We start from the raw sequence: 15,549 nt of genomic DNA, 5'->3' as shown, positions 1-15,549 counted from the left end.
AAATTACGAAAGTTAAATAATAAAGCCTGGGTGAACGATTTGAGATTGATTATCAACATGAATCAGCCGGCATCAAAGTTACCCACATGCATTATTGGTTCTTGATTAAAACAATAGATATCTGAAATTCTGTGATTCCACCCAAAATATCTTTGACGATTATCTGTGATGCTTTTTTTTAGAAATTTGATAGAAATTTATCACAAACATTAATAAATTGAGTTATTTCACTTATAATTTGCAATCCAAATCACCAGAGTCAAAATAGTTTAGCTTTAGAAATCCTATCGCCATTATAAATAAATTATGTGAAATTCAACATTTTACTGAGATTTCGACAACCTTCCTAATGTCTGAATGCAATGATCCAATATAGAACTTTAATTAAAAAAAACTGGTTTTTGTAGAAAAAAATAATCTAGGCTTTGAGAACAGTTTTAATTGTGGAAAAAAATCACCAAAAATACAAATAGCGAGTCAACGTCCTACGCTGTGATTTCTTTAAAAATATATTTATCACACTCTTAGTTATCACTGCGATAAGCTCCAGAAGATTTTTAAATGGAAGTGATGACGAATAGTATCATTGGTTTAAACAAAATTGGTGTTTGAATGTTCGCCAAAAAGAACTATTAAAAGATTTACATTTTCAATATCGGGTGTTTGAAAAGCCGTGTTTAAAAACTGTTTTTGAACACGCGACTTCGTTCTATTTTTCCGTTTTCAGATTTGTTTTCGCCAAAAATGTGTAGATATGAAAAATGATGTGAAGCTCTGATAATTATCAGAAAAAAATTTGAAGTGCGGCCCGCCGACAAGATTTCAAATTTAAATTGGCCCGTTGATTCAAAAGGTTTTTTTTTTTCCTGTAGGGGAGAGCCCACTGCGACCAGTAGTTGATCTATTGTGGTGTTTACCCCGCGTTACTATATGCTGTCAGGTTCACCTGCACTATTGATTGGAGTGACAGTTGATTGCTGACTAAGCATTTTATCCCAATCGGGTATGATATCAAAGATGTATGATATAACCTTCTTAGGGCTGATATGCAACCATATGTCTTGTGCGCTTATTAACTTTGCCCCAAGTACTCGCTCTCTCCTATTTAGGAGGGCGCAGCAGTTGCATAGAAGATGCTCTGCAGTTTCTTTTTCGAACCCGCAGAACCGACAGTCATCGTTCAGAATTATGTTTATCCTTTTGAGATGCTGTTTTGTTGGACAATGTCCGGTCAAGAGACCTGTGTAAGTACTTAATTCGTGCTTACTTAAGTTCAACATGTTTTTTGAGAGTCGTGCGCTTGGTTCAATGAATCTTTTTGCCTGGGTTGCTCCCTCCGCTGTTTTCCAGTTGGAAACAATAGTGGTGCTTTCCCAGTTCTTGAGCTCCATAGTCAAGGCACTTCTCGATACTCCGCAGAAAGGTTCAGGTCCAATCAACAGTCCCTGAGATCCTTCCCTAGCTAGTTGGTCTGCTTCTTCGTTCCCTAGGATACCGCAGTGGCCTGGTACCCAGAATAAAGATACTCTGTTCCTTATGGCCAGGTTTCTTAGTGCAACTATACACTCCCAAACTAGTTTGGAGTAACATGTGAACGTACTTAGTGCTCGGAGAGCAGCCTGGCTGTCAGAGAACATGCAGATACTTGTGTACCTGTATCCCCTTTTCAAACAGGCTAAAGTGCATTCTAGAATGGCTTGAATTTCAGCTTGGAATACTGTTGGCCAGTTTCCCATAGGAATTCAAAAAGGTTGCTCACCCCTGTTTTAGATGATTTACTTACTAACTTGATCGGCAGTTGAAAAGCTATCGATCCAACATTTTAAATGAATGGCTGTAAAATCATTATCTTTTGTTTGCATTTTACTGTGCAAACTTTATCAGACTTGATGAACTATAATTATCAACAAGAAAAACACAAATTTTCTTCATATATTTTACAGAGGTATTGATAACACAGGTCTACCAAATTTACTTTTTCCGAGATGCACATAGTTATGACTTATTTGGAGGCGTCTTAGGTTTTTTCTTCAATGAGCTCTCATTTTTTTTTTACTTTTGAAGCAAAATAGAAATCCTTGAAAAAAAATTGTAGACCTAAAAGCCACGCCACGCATCCAAGAAGAATAAAGAAACCTTAATTGATTAGAGGATAACAAATTGATTCAAAATTAGTATTTTTTTCATAAAGGTGTGTTGGTTTATCAGTTACAAATGATTAATTTAATAGAAACTAAGGAATTTGAGCATTTCCAAGCGCCTAAATATTAGAATTTAGAACACCAGACACTTGAATATTTGAAACAAAAATGGTGCTTGCTGTGTAATATATAAATAGTATTCAAAACCAACCATTGAATGATTGATTGTATGATTTGCAGTGATGAAAACGCTCATTTGAGCTTCAGGATTCATACCATTCAAACTCAACCAACTTTTTTTTATGCATCGATTCCTACAGTTACATTTTATGTGAGTAAAATGTAAAACTAGTTAATAAATTAAAATTAGTGAGAAAATTGGAGCGTGTGAAACGCAAATTTTTATGTAAACAACAATTTTTGACCACGTGGCGACGAAAATTCAAAACATTATCAGGAATGCCAATTTGACGAAAATTTCTTTTTTCCTTAGAAATCTTGGGCCACAATTCGACATTATTTTGAGATTTTGAATTCCTCTAAAGAAATGCTATCTATGTGTAATGATACCAGATTGGTCGGTTTTATTTACGAGCTTACGCGGATTTTCAAAGAAAAAAATAAGGAAAGCGAGGTTTGGGGGTGGTATGGATTTCGAGGAAAAAAGCTCGGGTTTCACTGGGATATATACAAAATTTTGACGAAATCAAAACCAAAAGCTCCAATTAAACTAACGATTTATGATTTTTGCATCAAATAACAATTTTTGCTTAATCAAATTGAACTTATAACCATTTTATAAAATTTTAAATAAGATCAATGCCACTGAGGTGTCTCGAGAAAAAAAAATCATGTTCACTCCTGAAACTGATCAGCCCGGTTTTTAATTTAAAAATTTTGAGTGCCTATGATTTTGCAAAGATTTCTGGTAAAAATGTCCGGGTTTGTTCGGCCTGGAAAGGTTAATCATGTGACATTTTGGATTTTTCACTGTCGCAAATATATCCAAAACCCTTTTTGATTTCACACCCAATCGAATTCCAATTCCAATCAAAAATATAAATCCCTCTAAAAATTAACTTAATTATGATATTGGTTGCGTTTTAGGAAGTTTAGGATTAGTTGCATAAGACTGAAAGCAGTTAAAAAAAACACCTGGCAGCCTTGTTCAGTAACGGGGCAGTTCGTTTAGCTTTCGTTCACTTAGCAATCAGCACCATCTAGTGGCTATATGCCGAGTAATATTTCAACGAAATATTAACGTATTTGGATTCAAATTCTTACACACGTTTTCGGCTCATTTTTGTTCTGGGCCAGACCTCTGTTCTCTGTGTTAAAACTATCACTTGAAAATTTAAATATTTACATCTTTTTACATTTTCAAATTTGCCAAAAAGAGTTCTGGATTCAAAACTCAGCTAAAATTTGCTTGTTTTTATATGAATAATAGCTCTTTTTATGATTGTAATTATGTGCGATACTTTAACAAATTTTCAGAGATTTTCTAAATTTTTCATCTCATTCTTCGAGGCAATTTAAAACTCTCGGTTCGTTTAAAATTTGTTTGATTTTTCAATTCAGAGGTAATTGAAGAGAGATCAGAGTAGTTTATAAAATTTCAATACTATAAGTATTCTTCACATATTCTTCTTTAACATTTTGGAGTTTTAGAATTCTGACTTGGAAATTTAAATAATGATCCTGAATTTCGAATTTTGGGTTGAATCCCTGATCTTGGAACCAGAACTGAATCGCGGTTCCTTTTGTTAATTTTCGCGGTTTTGGGTCTAAATTCCCGGTCTTTTCCCGGTTCAGTGGCCACCCTGTATACTTTCATTGAAAATGCTAGAAATTGAAAACTTTCACACTACCAAGGTGAAGTATTATGAAAATCTATGTCTTTTATATTTCTATGGAATAAAACAAAAGTTAGGTTTGCCATAATGGGTGATACGGTCAAAATTTGGTCAATATCAACTTGACCTACTTCAAAGCTGAATACAAGCAGCTTCCGGGAGAGGAGTTTTATACGGCAAATGGAAGGGGAAAGGTAGCAGATATTTTCAAGCACAAACGATTTCACCGATTTACACGCGTTTTCCCTTGACCAAATTTTGACCGTATCACCCTTTACTATACAGGCAGTTCATTCATAAGAAAAACTGTATCAAATCTGTTTTGAGACCTTCAATGCTCCCTTAAGATGTTAATAAGAGCTTAGATTTGAAGATTTAATTCTTACAAAAACCTTCGCTTATTCCATTATATAATCGTTATGAAACCTTCATTGAAGCTTTAATTTGTTTTACTTTTCAAGTTTATTGAATAAGAATAAATAAACATGCAAGTTTTTGTCTTGAGCTTCTTTACGTATAATTTTTAAGGGTCAAAATATTACATAAAAGGGTATCAAAACCTTGTGGGGTTTTTTTTTGGATTGGTGAGTTCATAAAACTCTTTCTTCCCTTATTTTCAAAGCGTATTACCCTCAAAATGCATTGATTAGATATGTTGTCTTGACAGCCATTTCGTCAAAAGGCCGTAGGCATTTAACCCGCTTGGCGCATTTCGGAAACCTTTCCCCTAAACTGAACCTAAACAAAGAAAAACGTTGAACTTGCACATAAAACAGCCCATTTGCTCCTAAGTGGTTTAGTTTGACCAGGAGAGATGTTTGTAAGCGAGCCTTCGATTAACCAGATTTTTTAAGATTTTAAAATAACATTTTAAGTAATATAAAAAATCTTCTAATAAAAACCAAATTTTTTTAGCTTTTTTGCAACTCAATTTATAGGCTTTCAAACATAGTAAACTGTTTTCAGATATTTTAACTTTTTTCTTAGTTAATGATAATTATCTTCAAAAATTTCATGTTTATCAAAGTTACCCCGATGATCAAAGTTCCCCCAGTTTACGGTACATACATACATATATGGCAAAACAAAATGAAAATTTGTATTTAAAAATCGATTCATTTGTTAATGCAACATAAATTTCGAGGTACCCTGATTGAATTAAACTGAATCTTTCGATCGCTGTGATTCAGTAGAATTATTCAACAAAGTAGGCTCAAACATACATATATAAGAGTGCGAGGTCTGCTGTTTTCCGGTCTTTGACCTTGGTGTAACTGAAAAAGTGTTGGGTTTCTGTCTTTTTAGAGCAAGTTCACTGGTGTTGGGAAAAAGTGGTAAAAATTTTATCACATTTTGCACATTTTGAATATTTTTCCATTCAAAAACATTTTCAGGATCTGTGACCTCCAAGTTTTTCAACAACACGAGTTGTAGTTTCGCACGCTGTGGTGCAAAAACAGCAATATTTCTATCACATACGGCTGATATAGAAAAAGTGCTGTAAAAAAATACAACACTCAAAGATCTTGTAAACATTTTTGCATGGTAAAATTTTCAAAATGTCAAAATTTCTATCACTTTTTCCCAACACCAGTGAACTTGCTCTTAATAATAACAAATTTGTCACATTTTTTTTGTTACGTTGCTCAACACTCGGCTACGAAAACGAGAACCGATCATAACAAAGTTTTTGATACCAAAGGCTATTGTTGGGATCTCGCGGATTAAATAACCATCGTTTTTTTTTGTCTCAATAGTCGAAGCTTTCCAGAAAAAAAAAACCAAACCGATTACTTCGGCGGGTTATCAAACGCTCTTCCGGTGTGTCCGGCTCATTCATGCCCCGAACTCCTAGGGGTTATTTCTTTAATTTGACAGATCATGGGAACGGATATGTGGCTTGACTGGCGGCGTTGAGAAGGCTGCCCTCGCAAAATAACCGTCATTATTCTTCATTAAATCGGTGTCCACCGGAGAAGCCCCAAAAAGACTAGCGACGGACGGATTGATCGGATTCGTGGCGCGTCGAGAATCATGCGGATGTTTTGTTTTTTCTTCTTTGCTCCCTCTCATTCAAAGCTTGACGTTTTGCTGTCGTCGTCGTCGTTCAAAAGTCGTGTGGCGAACGTGCAAAGTGTTTTACTACTTCTGCTGCTGCTGTCCGACAAAAGTTTTGTTGATTGTTTCTTAATGCGAGGACGTGCCTAAATGGGACGCTCGTCGATCGCGCGATGCCGATGGGCGCTTCCGATTTGCGTGTTCGACGCCAAGAAAGTGAATCGCGCGCGCGGCTTTTCAGAGGCGGATGAATTTGCTGTTGCTACGAATTGTTTACTTTTATTGGAGCTTGGAGCCACGTGTTGGGTGCCGTTTGCTCGCTGAGCTGCACTTTTGTTTGAAGAAGCCGTTTATGAGGTTTTGTGGAAGCTTCTAGTCTAGCGGGAATGTCTATCTGATTCAATGGAATTAGTCGCATACCGGGAGATTTTGGTAGCTTTCTTCGCTCAGCACCAAGAAGTCGATATGTAGTTTATTTAATGAAATTATCTCGGCTTTGAGCGCATTGAGACAGCCCTAAATTATGTCCAACTGACCTGAATTTTGCACAAGTCAATTTCAATTTTAGCATAAAAAACACTTTAAACATGAATTCAAAATCAAATAACACTTAGATCAAAACCTTTAAAAATATAAAGTAATGCACAATGGGACAGCAAATTGTAAAAAAAACTTTTAATGCCGGTGAACTTCCTATATTGGATATCAGTCAAATTTGTAATTTTTTGTCATTTTTGTCATTTTTGTCATTTTTGTCATTTTTGTCATTTTTGTCATTTTTGTCATTTTTGTCATTTTTGTCATTTTTGTCATTTTTGTCATTTTTGTCATTTTTGTCATTTTTGTCATTTTTGTCATTTTTGTCATTTTTGTCATTTTTGTCATTTTTGTCATTTTTGTCATTTTTGTCATTTTTGTCATTTTTGTCATTTTTGTCATTTTTGTCATTTTTGTCATTTTTGTCATTTTTGTCATTTTTGTCATTTTTGTCATTTTTGTCATTTTTGTCATTTTTGTCATTTTTGTCATTTTTGTCATTTTTGTCATTTTTGTCATTTTTGTCATTTTTGTCATTTTTTGTCATTTTTTGTCATTTTTTGTCATTTTTTGTCATTTTTTGTCATTTTTTGCCATTTTTGTCATTTTTGTCATTTTTGTTATTTCTGTCATTTTTGTCATTTTTGTCATTTTTGTCATTTTTGTCATTTTTGTCATTTTTGTCATTTTTGTCATTTTTGTCATTTTTGTCATTTTTGTCATTTTTGTCATTTTTGTCATTTTTGTCATTTTTGTCATTTTTGTCATTTTTGTCATTTTTGTCATTTTTGTCATTTTTGTCATTTTTGTCATTTTTGTCATTTTTGTCATTTTTGTCATTTTTGTCATTTTTGTCATTTTTGTCATTTTTGTCATTTTTGTCATTTTTGTCATTTTTGTCATTTTTGTCATTTTTGTCATTTTTGTCATTTTTGTCATTTTTGTCATTTTTGTCATTTTTGTCATTTTTGTCATTTTTGTCATTTTTGTCATTTTTGTCATTTTTGTCATTTTTGTCATTTTTGTCATTTTTGTCATTTTTGTCATTTTTGTCATTTTTGTCATTTTTGTCATTTTTGTCATTTTTGTCATTTTTGTCATTTTTGTCATTTTTGTCATTTTTGTCATTTTTGTCATTTTTGTCATTTTTGTCATTTTTGTCATTTTTGTCATTTTTGTCATTTTTGTCATTTTTGTCATTTTTGTCATTTTTGTCATTTTTGTCATTTTTGTCATTTTTGTCATTTTTGTCATTTTTGTCATTTTTGTCATTTTTGTCATTTTTGTCATTTTTGTCATTTTTGTCATTTTTGTCATTTTTGTCATTTTTGTCATTTTTGTCATTTTTGTCATTTTTGTCATTTTTGTCATTTTTGTCATTTTTGTCATTTTTGTCATTTTTGTCATTTTTGTCATTTTTGTCATTTTTGTCATTTTTGTCATTTTTGTCATTTTTGTCATTTTTGTCATTTTTGTCATTTTTGTCATTTTTGTCATTTTTGTCATTTTTGTCATTTTTGTCATTTTTGTCATTTTTGTCATTTTTGTCATTTTTGTCATTTTTGTCATTTTTGTCATTTTTGTCATTTTTGTCATTTTTGTCATTTTTGTCATTTTTGTCATTTTTGTCATTTTTGTCATTTTTGTCATTTTTGTCATTTAGTCATTTTTGTCATTTTTGTCATTTTTGTCATTTTTGTCATTTTTGTCATTTTTGTCATTTTTGTCATTTTTGTCATTTTTGTCATTTTTGTCATTTTTATGTCATTTTTGTCATTTTTGTCATTTTTGTCATTTTTGTCATTTTTGTCATTTTTGTCATTTTTGTCATTTTTGTCATTTTTGTCATTTTTGTCATTTTTGTCATTTTTGTCATTTTTGTCATTTTTGTCATTTTTGTCATTTTTGTCATTTTTGTCATTTTTGTCATTTTTGTCATTTTTGTCATTTTTGTCATTTTTGTCATTTTTGTCATTTTTGTCATTTTTGTCATTTTTGTCATTTTTGTCATTTTTGTCATTTTTGTCATTTTTGTCATTTTTGTCATTTTTGTCATTTTTGTCATTTTTGTCATTTTTGTCATTTTTGTCATTTTTGTCATTTTTGTCATTTTTGTCATTTTTGTCATTTTTGTCATTTTTGTCATTTTTGTCATTTTTGTCATTTTTGTCATTTTTGTCATTTTTGTCATTTTTGTCATTTTTGTCATTTTTGTCATTTTTGTCATTTTTGTCATTTTTGTCATTTTTGTCATTTTTGTCATTTTTGTCATTTTTGTCATTTTTGTCATTTTTGTCATTTTTGTCATTTTTGTCATTTTTGTCATTTTTGTCATTTTTGTCATTTTTGTCATTTTTGTCATTTTTGTCATTTTTGTCATTTTTGTCATTTTTGTCATTTTTGTCATTTTTGTCATTTTTGTCATTTTTGTCATTTTTGTCATTTTTGTCATTTTTGTCATTTTTGTCATTTTTGTCATTTTTGTCATTTTTGTCATTTTTGTCATTTTTGTCATTTTTGTCATTTTTGTCATTTTTGTCATTTTTGTCATTTTTGTCATTTTTGTCATTTTTGTCATTTTTGTCATTTTTGTCATTTTTGTCATTTTTGTCATTTTTGTCATTTTTGTCATTTTTGTCATTTTTGTCATTTTTGTCATTTTTGTCATTTTTGTCATTTTTGTCATTTTTGTCATTTTTGTCATTTTTGTCATTTTTGTCATTTTTGTCATTTTTGTCATTTTTGTCATTTTTGTCATTTTTGTCATTTTTGTCATTTTTGTCATTTTTGTCATTTTTGTCATTTTTGTCATTTTTGTCATTTTTGTCATTTTTGTCATTTTTGTCATTTTTGTCATTTTTGTCATTTTTGTCATTTTTGTCATTTTTGTCATTTTTGTCATTTTTGTCATTTTTGTCATTTTTGTCATTTTTGTCATTTTTGTCATTTTTGTCATTTTTGTCATTTTTGTCATTTTTGTCATTTTTGTCATTTTTGTCATTTTTGTCATTTTTGTCATTTTTGTCATTTTTGTCATTTTTGTCATTTTTGTCATTTTTGTCATTTTTGTCATTTTTGTCATTTTTGTCATTTTTGTCATTTTTGTCATTTTTGTCATTTTTGTCATTTTTGTCATTTTTGTCATTTTTGTCATTTTTGTCATTTTTGTCATTTTTGTCATTTTTGTCATTTTTGTCATTTTTGTCATTTTTGTCATTTTTGTCATTTTTGTCATTTTTGTCATTTTTGTCATTTTTGTCATTTTTGTCATTTTTGTCATTTTTGTCATTTTTGTCATTTTTGTCATTTTTGTCATTTTTGTCATTTTTGTCATTTTTGTCATTTTTGTCATTTTTGTCATTTTTGTCATTTTTGTCATTTTTGTCATTTTTGTCATTTTTGTCATTTTTGTCATTTTTGTCATTTTTGTCATTTTTGTCATTTTTGTCATTTTTGTCATTTTTGTCATTTTTGTCATTTTTGTCATTTTTGTCATTTTTGTCATTTTTGTCATTTTTGTCATTTTTGTCATTTTTGTCATTTTTGTCATTTTTGTCTTTTATGTCATTTTTGTCATTTTTGTCATTTTTGTCAGTTTTGTCATTTTTGTCATTTTTGTCATTTTTGTCATTTTTGTCATTTTTGTCATTTTTGTCATTTTTGTCATTTTTGTCATTTTTGTCATTTTTGTCATTTTTGTCATTTTTGTCATTTTTGTCATTTTTGTCATTTTTGTCATTTTTGTCATTTTTGTCATTTTTGTCATTTTTGTCATTTTTGTCATTTTTGTCATTTTTGTCATTTTTGTCATTTTTGTCATTTTTGTCATTTTTGTCATTTTTGTCATTTTTGTCATTTTTGTCATTTTAGTAATTTTGGTAATTTTGGTAATTTTGGTAATTTTGGTAATTTTAGTAATTTTGGTAATTTTGGTAATTTTGGTAATTTTGGTAATTTTGGTAATTTTGGTAATTTTGGTAATTTTGGTAATTTTGGTAATTTTGGTAATTTTGGTAATTTTGGTAATTTTGGTGATTTTGGTAATTTTGGTAATTTTGGTAATTTTGGTAATTTTGGTTATTTTGGTAATTTTGGTAATTTTGGTAATTTTGGTAATTTTGGTAATTTTGGTAATTTTTGTCAATTTTGTCATTTTTGTCATTTTTGTCATTTTTGTAATTTTTGTCATTTTTGTAATTTTTGTCATTTTTGTCATTTTTGTCATTTTTGTCATTTTTGTCATTTTTGTCATTTTTGTCATTTTTGTCATTTTTGTCACTTTTTGGTTTTTTTTTTCAATATCTCTACTTCTATCTCTACGTTGAATTTAGAATTTATTTTCATCTTGCTTTCCTTAATTTTCAATTTTTTTTCTAAATGTAGTATCAAACTTCGCTTGAGATTTTTTTTCATTTTTGTCGGAATCGATTTTACGCGCTTTCAATATGCGTTTGAACCTATCGTCAATTCAGCCCATCAACCGTAAAGAGCTGTGTGTGGTCAGTCACATTGAGGCGTTCAGGACCTTCCATGAAATCAGCTCGCGGAACTTCAATCTCAAGTAAGTCAGATCGAATGAGACAGTGCCTGACGGTGTGTAGAGAACACAAAAAAAGGCCTCCAGGCTCGCGCACTAACGACCCACCATCAGCACCCTAAATGGGCCAATTAATTTATATTGTACACCGATTTTGCAGGTCAAAGTGATATTCTTGCATGGATATGGCACACAGCCTTTAGCTATCAGATGCTGAAAAATGGGAACGTTGAAAAAAAGGCCAAACCTTCCACCATCGACCCGGGACTCGATCGAGTATCAATAAAATCAATTACCCACGATAGCTTTTTTTTCTGCTAGTTCGCGATTTTGCCAGAGTGCCATACCTTCAAATTACTCGCCTACAGACGCTTTGTCGTCGTCGTCGTCGTCGTCGTCGGAAGAGGAACGAGCAATCCTTGAACCATAACAACCGCCAACGCCGCCGCACAAAACGAATGTCGCCCGAACGGACACCCGGGGATCGCTCCACGGATCGGGGATAATTCGTGTGCGATTCCAAATCGATGTCTCCCTCGTCTTGTCGTTCGAGAAGGAATGATGTCGGGGTTTGGATCGGGTGTCCTGGCAGGCAAGTGGCTGTCGCGGCCAGAGGCAATCAGCCGAGCACAACCAATTCAATTAAGGTGAGCAAATCATGCCTGATAAGAATCGGAAGACGACAGCCAGCTGCCATCAATATTTTAGCCAGTGAATATTTGGTCTTCTTTTTCGCAACAACTTTTATAGTACGGCATACTTCCGCTTAAATCTCCCACTCTCGCTTGAAAATGAATGTAATTCCACACCGGAACATGACATAATTTTCGGAATTGTCAAAATATGCGTTCGTCCATGGAATGTGTAAATTACTTGGGAAAAAATAATCAAAAACAAGTTCGCCCCCGGGTGGACTCGAACCACCAACCTTTCGGATAACAGCCGAACGCGCTAACCGATTGCGCCACGAAGACGATGTTGGGAACAATCAACCCAATTTTAACTTTTGCCCTGTAAGCTAAACTAACTATTTTCGTTTTTTTTTCTAAGTTCTCGACTTAAGAAGATTCACTTACTTAATGATCCCGCGCCGATCCTCCGGTGCATAGGGCCGTGGTAAAAGACCTCCACTGTTGACGATCCGGAGCCAGCGTCTTCACCTGGTCCCAGTCAAGATTCTCGTCGACAGTTCGGATTTCAGCGGCTAGGCTTCGCCGCCACGAATTTCTGGGTCTGCCTCTTCTTCGATGACCTTCTGGATTCCAATCTAGCGCCTCTCTGCAAATCTCGTTTTCATCTCTTCGCAGCGTGTGCCCAATCCATCTCCACTTACGTTCCCGAATCTCGATTTCCAGCGCCTTTTGATGACACCGGCGATGTAGTTCAAATCTCGATTATTTAAAAAAGTGTAATTATCGTTCACGTCAGTTTGATTTAATTTTTTTTTTTTAATTTACAAAAAGTTTTATTAAGGCATTTTACTTATAAAGTTTTTATGTGCCGGGAGTATTTTTCCTAACTTTGGGTTAGTAAGAGGGGGGGATTCACGTCAGTTTGCTTGGGTATTAATATATGCATTCTTAAAATGGACAAGTTCTTCGCACGGGTCGGTCTCTATGATAGATGTTCCCAACAAATCTTTTCCCAAGTCTTGCAAACTCCCCCGCTCAGGTCGTTTCGACATCGGAATGGTCCAAATTTTCCGAACTAGACTTGCTCTACAACGTGCAAACCCATTGCGTTTCCCATAAATAAAAAATGATAAATTGTTACCAGCTCGGGTCCAGACATTCCAGGGCTGCGTTTGCTCACAACCTGATCGTCAAACATGCAATTAGCCTATTGCTAACATTATGTGCTACAAGTGGTTTCCTTGGTGGGTTTCTAGCTTCGTGTCCCGTGCGAATCTTTCGAACAAGTCTCCCCCGAACGACGACACGGTCTTTCTCTTATCAAGATTGCATTATCTATCGCGTTGCGTTGCGTTGCGTTTGGAAAGGGACCCAAGCTGGAGCTGGAATGAATGAATGAATGCGCTGGACAAGTTGTTTCCCTTCGCTGCTGGCCCGACCTCACGGCCTTAAACCCCGAGAGACCTCCCCGAGAGGACCTCAAACAACCGGATTTTCCGTTGAGAGAGTGTTGAGATCGGAACATTGTGTGACTTTCAGCAATCGCGCGCGCGAGCCTTCGTTCGCATGAATGAGTCGAAAATGCCAATCGGGACATGGGTTGCGTGCACTTTGTGGACCATGGGATATCATTTTTCAAATGCACGGATCGATTTAATTGTTGCGACCGGAGCTGAGCTGAGCTAAGTCGAACCGGGCCCAGGGAAGGATCAAACCACAAACCGGTAACCGGCTGTGACAAATAATGATAACTTATCGCTGATCATCGATCTGATATGGAACCGTGGTGATCGTGGGCTATAAATCGATCTGTGAGCACGAAAGCCAACATCTGGAGGTGTAATCATGTACGCGATAATGGTAGAATTCGACTCACCTGTTGGTCAATTGATCAAATGAGATCCTAAAACCGTTAACAATAGATGAAAAAAAATGTTGAATAAACTTTGTTGAGAAAATTATCGCTTTAAAACACCTAAAATAAGATATTTTGTCAAACTGTAATACATCGAATTTACTTGGATGTCATAAGTTGTAAGTTGAGATTCGAAAAGTTATTTGAAGCGTTTAAATTCGGTTTGAATGAATCGTACCTAATTGATGTTTGAATAATTTGCCTGTTTGATCGAAGCTCAACCTCTAAACGAGCTATAGAGATGTGAAAAGTGCGTCTGCCGCCTTTCTCAATGATTTTTTTTTAAATAACGGATGAGCAAACCCCTTCAAAGCCAAATAGTCAAGTTTAGGTGTTGATGTTCGTTTTTTTCCAGTTACTGGCATTAAAACCACTAATCGTAAATTTGTCTGCTAATTTTTTGTTAGCATATTTCGATACTGACTAAATTATTGATAAACTAGCTTAGCTTAGCTTAGCTTGATTGACTACTCACATCCACCTTTAATCATTGAATCCGAAATGCTTCATTCTTAACTTTTAAAAGAACCAGGAGTTCTGTACAACTTTTTAAATTGAATGTATTTTAAGAATATATCTTGAACCATATCTTTATTATTTATGCATTTCGAACACCATGATCGCAGGCGTGGCTCAGTAGAACGAATTCCACATCGCCAATGGTTGCTACTCCGTGATTGACCGAGGCCATCAATTTTGCTCAGAGGTCAAAAGAACGGTGTCTGGGATTGACAACACATTCACAATGAACTAAATTGATGCTCTCTCTTTAAACATCAATAACGGCGCCGTCCACGTCCTAGTAGTCAATAAATTCGGAAAAGAGAAAAAGGATTGAAAGAATAATTTCGTGCTTTAGGACCGAGGTCACCTCTGCATCCTAGCAAATAATTTTATCTTGGATGGGGTGAAAGGATATGATCAGGAGACACTTCTGACTAGTGTAAAGATCTAAATAAACTGTAATTTTTACCCTAAACTCTTGCTGGTTTCTGAAGTAATGTTATATTTGAATAGTGTATATGTATTATGTTTATATGCTATTTTCAATGAATAATCAATAAAAAAATGAACATCTTGTTTTCCAGCCTTTTATCCCTTATATTTTAACCTTATTCAACCAATGCTTTCTTTTCCTCCTGCACTTTTTTTATCTAACGCATTTTTTTAACATTTTGAATTATTTTTACAAAACATAAAATAGATGTTTGAATGAATGGAAAACAATTTTTATTTTGGTAAATCATAATGAATAACGTTTTGGAATTAATCAATCAAATATTTCTAATTAATGATAGATTTTTCCAAATGTACAAAAAACCCTTTACAGAATAATACAACCATTACTGTATTTAATCATTTCATTTCATTTCATCAATCATGAAACAAGTTTTTATATTCCTTGTACAGATGAATTATTTTGTAGATTTCGAAAAAAGATAATTTGCTTAAGGTTAAATAATTTCGATAACTATGACATACTAAGAAAACTAAGGAATTCAAAATTGTGAATTATTTGATGAAATTGAAATTTTTTCTTCTACTTTGCCTTAGCCTTTACTCCTATTAGAAAATAAACTCATCTCAACAAGGTAGTGAAGATGTGCACTTATCATAAATTGATGTCTTGCCAGTTAAATCAGTTCACATACACTGAAGCTTAATAAATCTCAAAAATAACCTACTTATAGAATTAGCTAAAGCAAATTTGAAACAAAATATGGTTTCAGTTGTTCGGTAAAAGAGTTTACATACTAGCATAGCAGTTTTGTATAAATAAAAATGATGAAAATGAAATTGTAGCACTGCCAAATCTATAGCTATCTCCAGTGGCATTTATAATCCTAGAACTCCCTGTCTTATAGAAAGTTTT

At 33.1% G+C, this 15,549-nt stretch overlaps 1 non-coding gene across 1 annotated transcript; it reads right to left on the bottom strand.

Annotated features, from left to right (window-relative positions):
• Nucleotides 1–12,029: 12,029 nt before the first annotated feature.
• Nucleotides 12,030–12,103, bottom strand: Trnan-guu (transfer RNA asparagine (anticodon GUU)). The gene has a single exon. It is a non-coding gene; the product is annotated as a tRNA-Asn (tRNA).
• Nucleotides 12,104–15,549: the final 3,446 nt, after the last annotated feature.

The sequence above is a fragment of the Uranotaenia lowii genome, chromosome 2 (assembly GCF_029784155.1).
Source record: "Uranotaenia lowii strain MFRU-FL chromosome 2, ASM2978415v1, whole genome shotgun sequence".
NCBI lineage: Eukaryota > Metazoa > Arthropoda > Insecta > Diptera > Culicidae > Uranotaenia > Uranotaenia lowii.
This window is presented reverse-complemented; position numbering and strand designations above follow the sequence as displayed.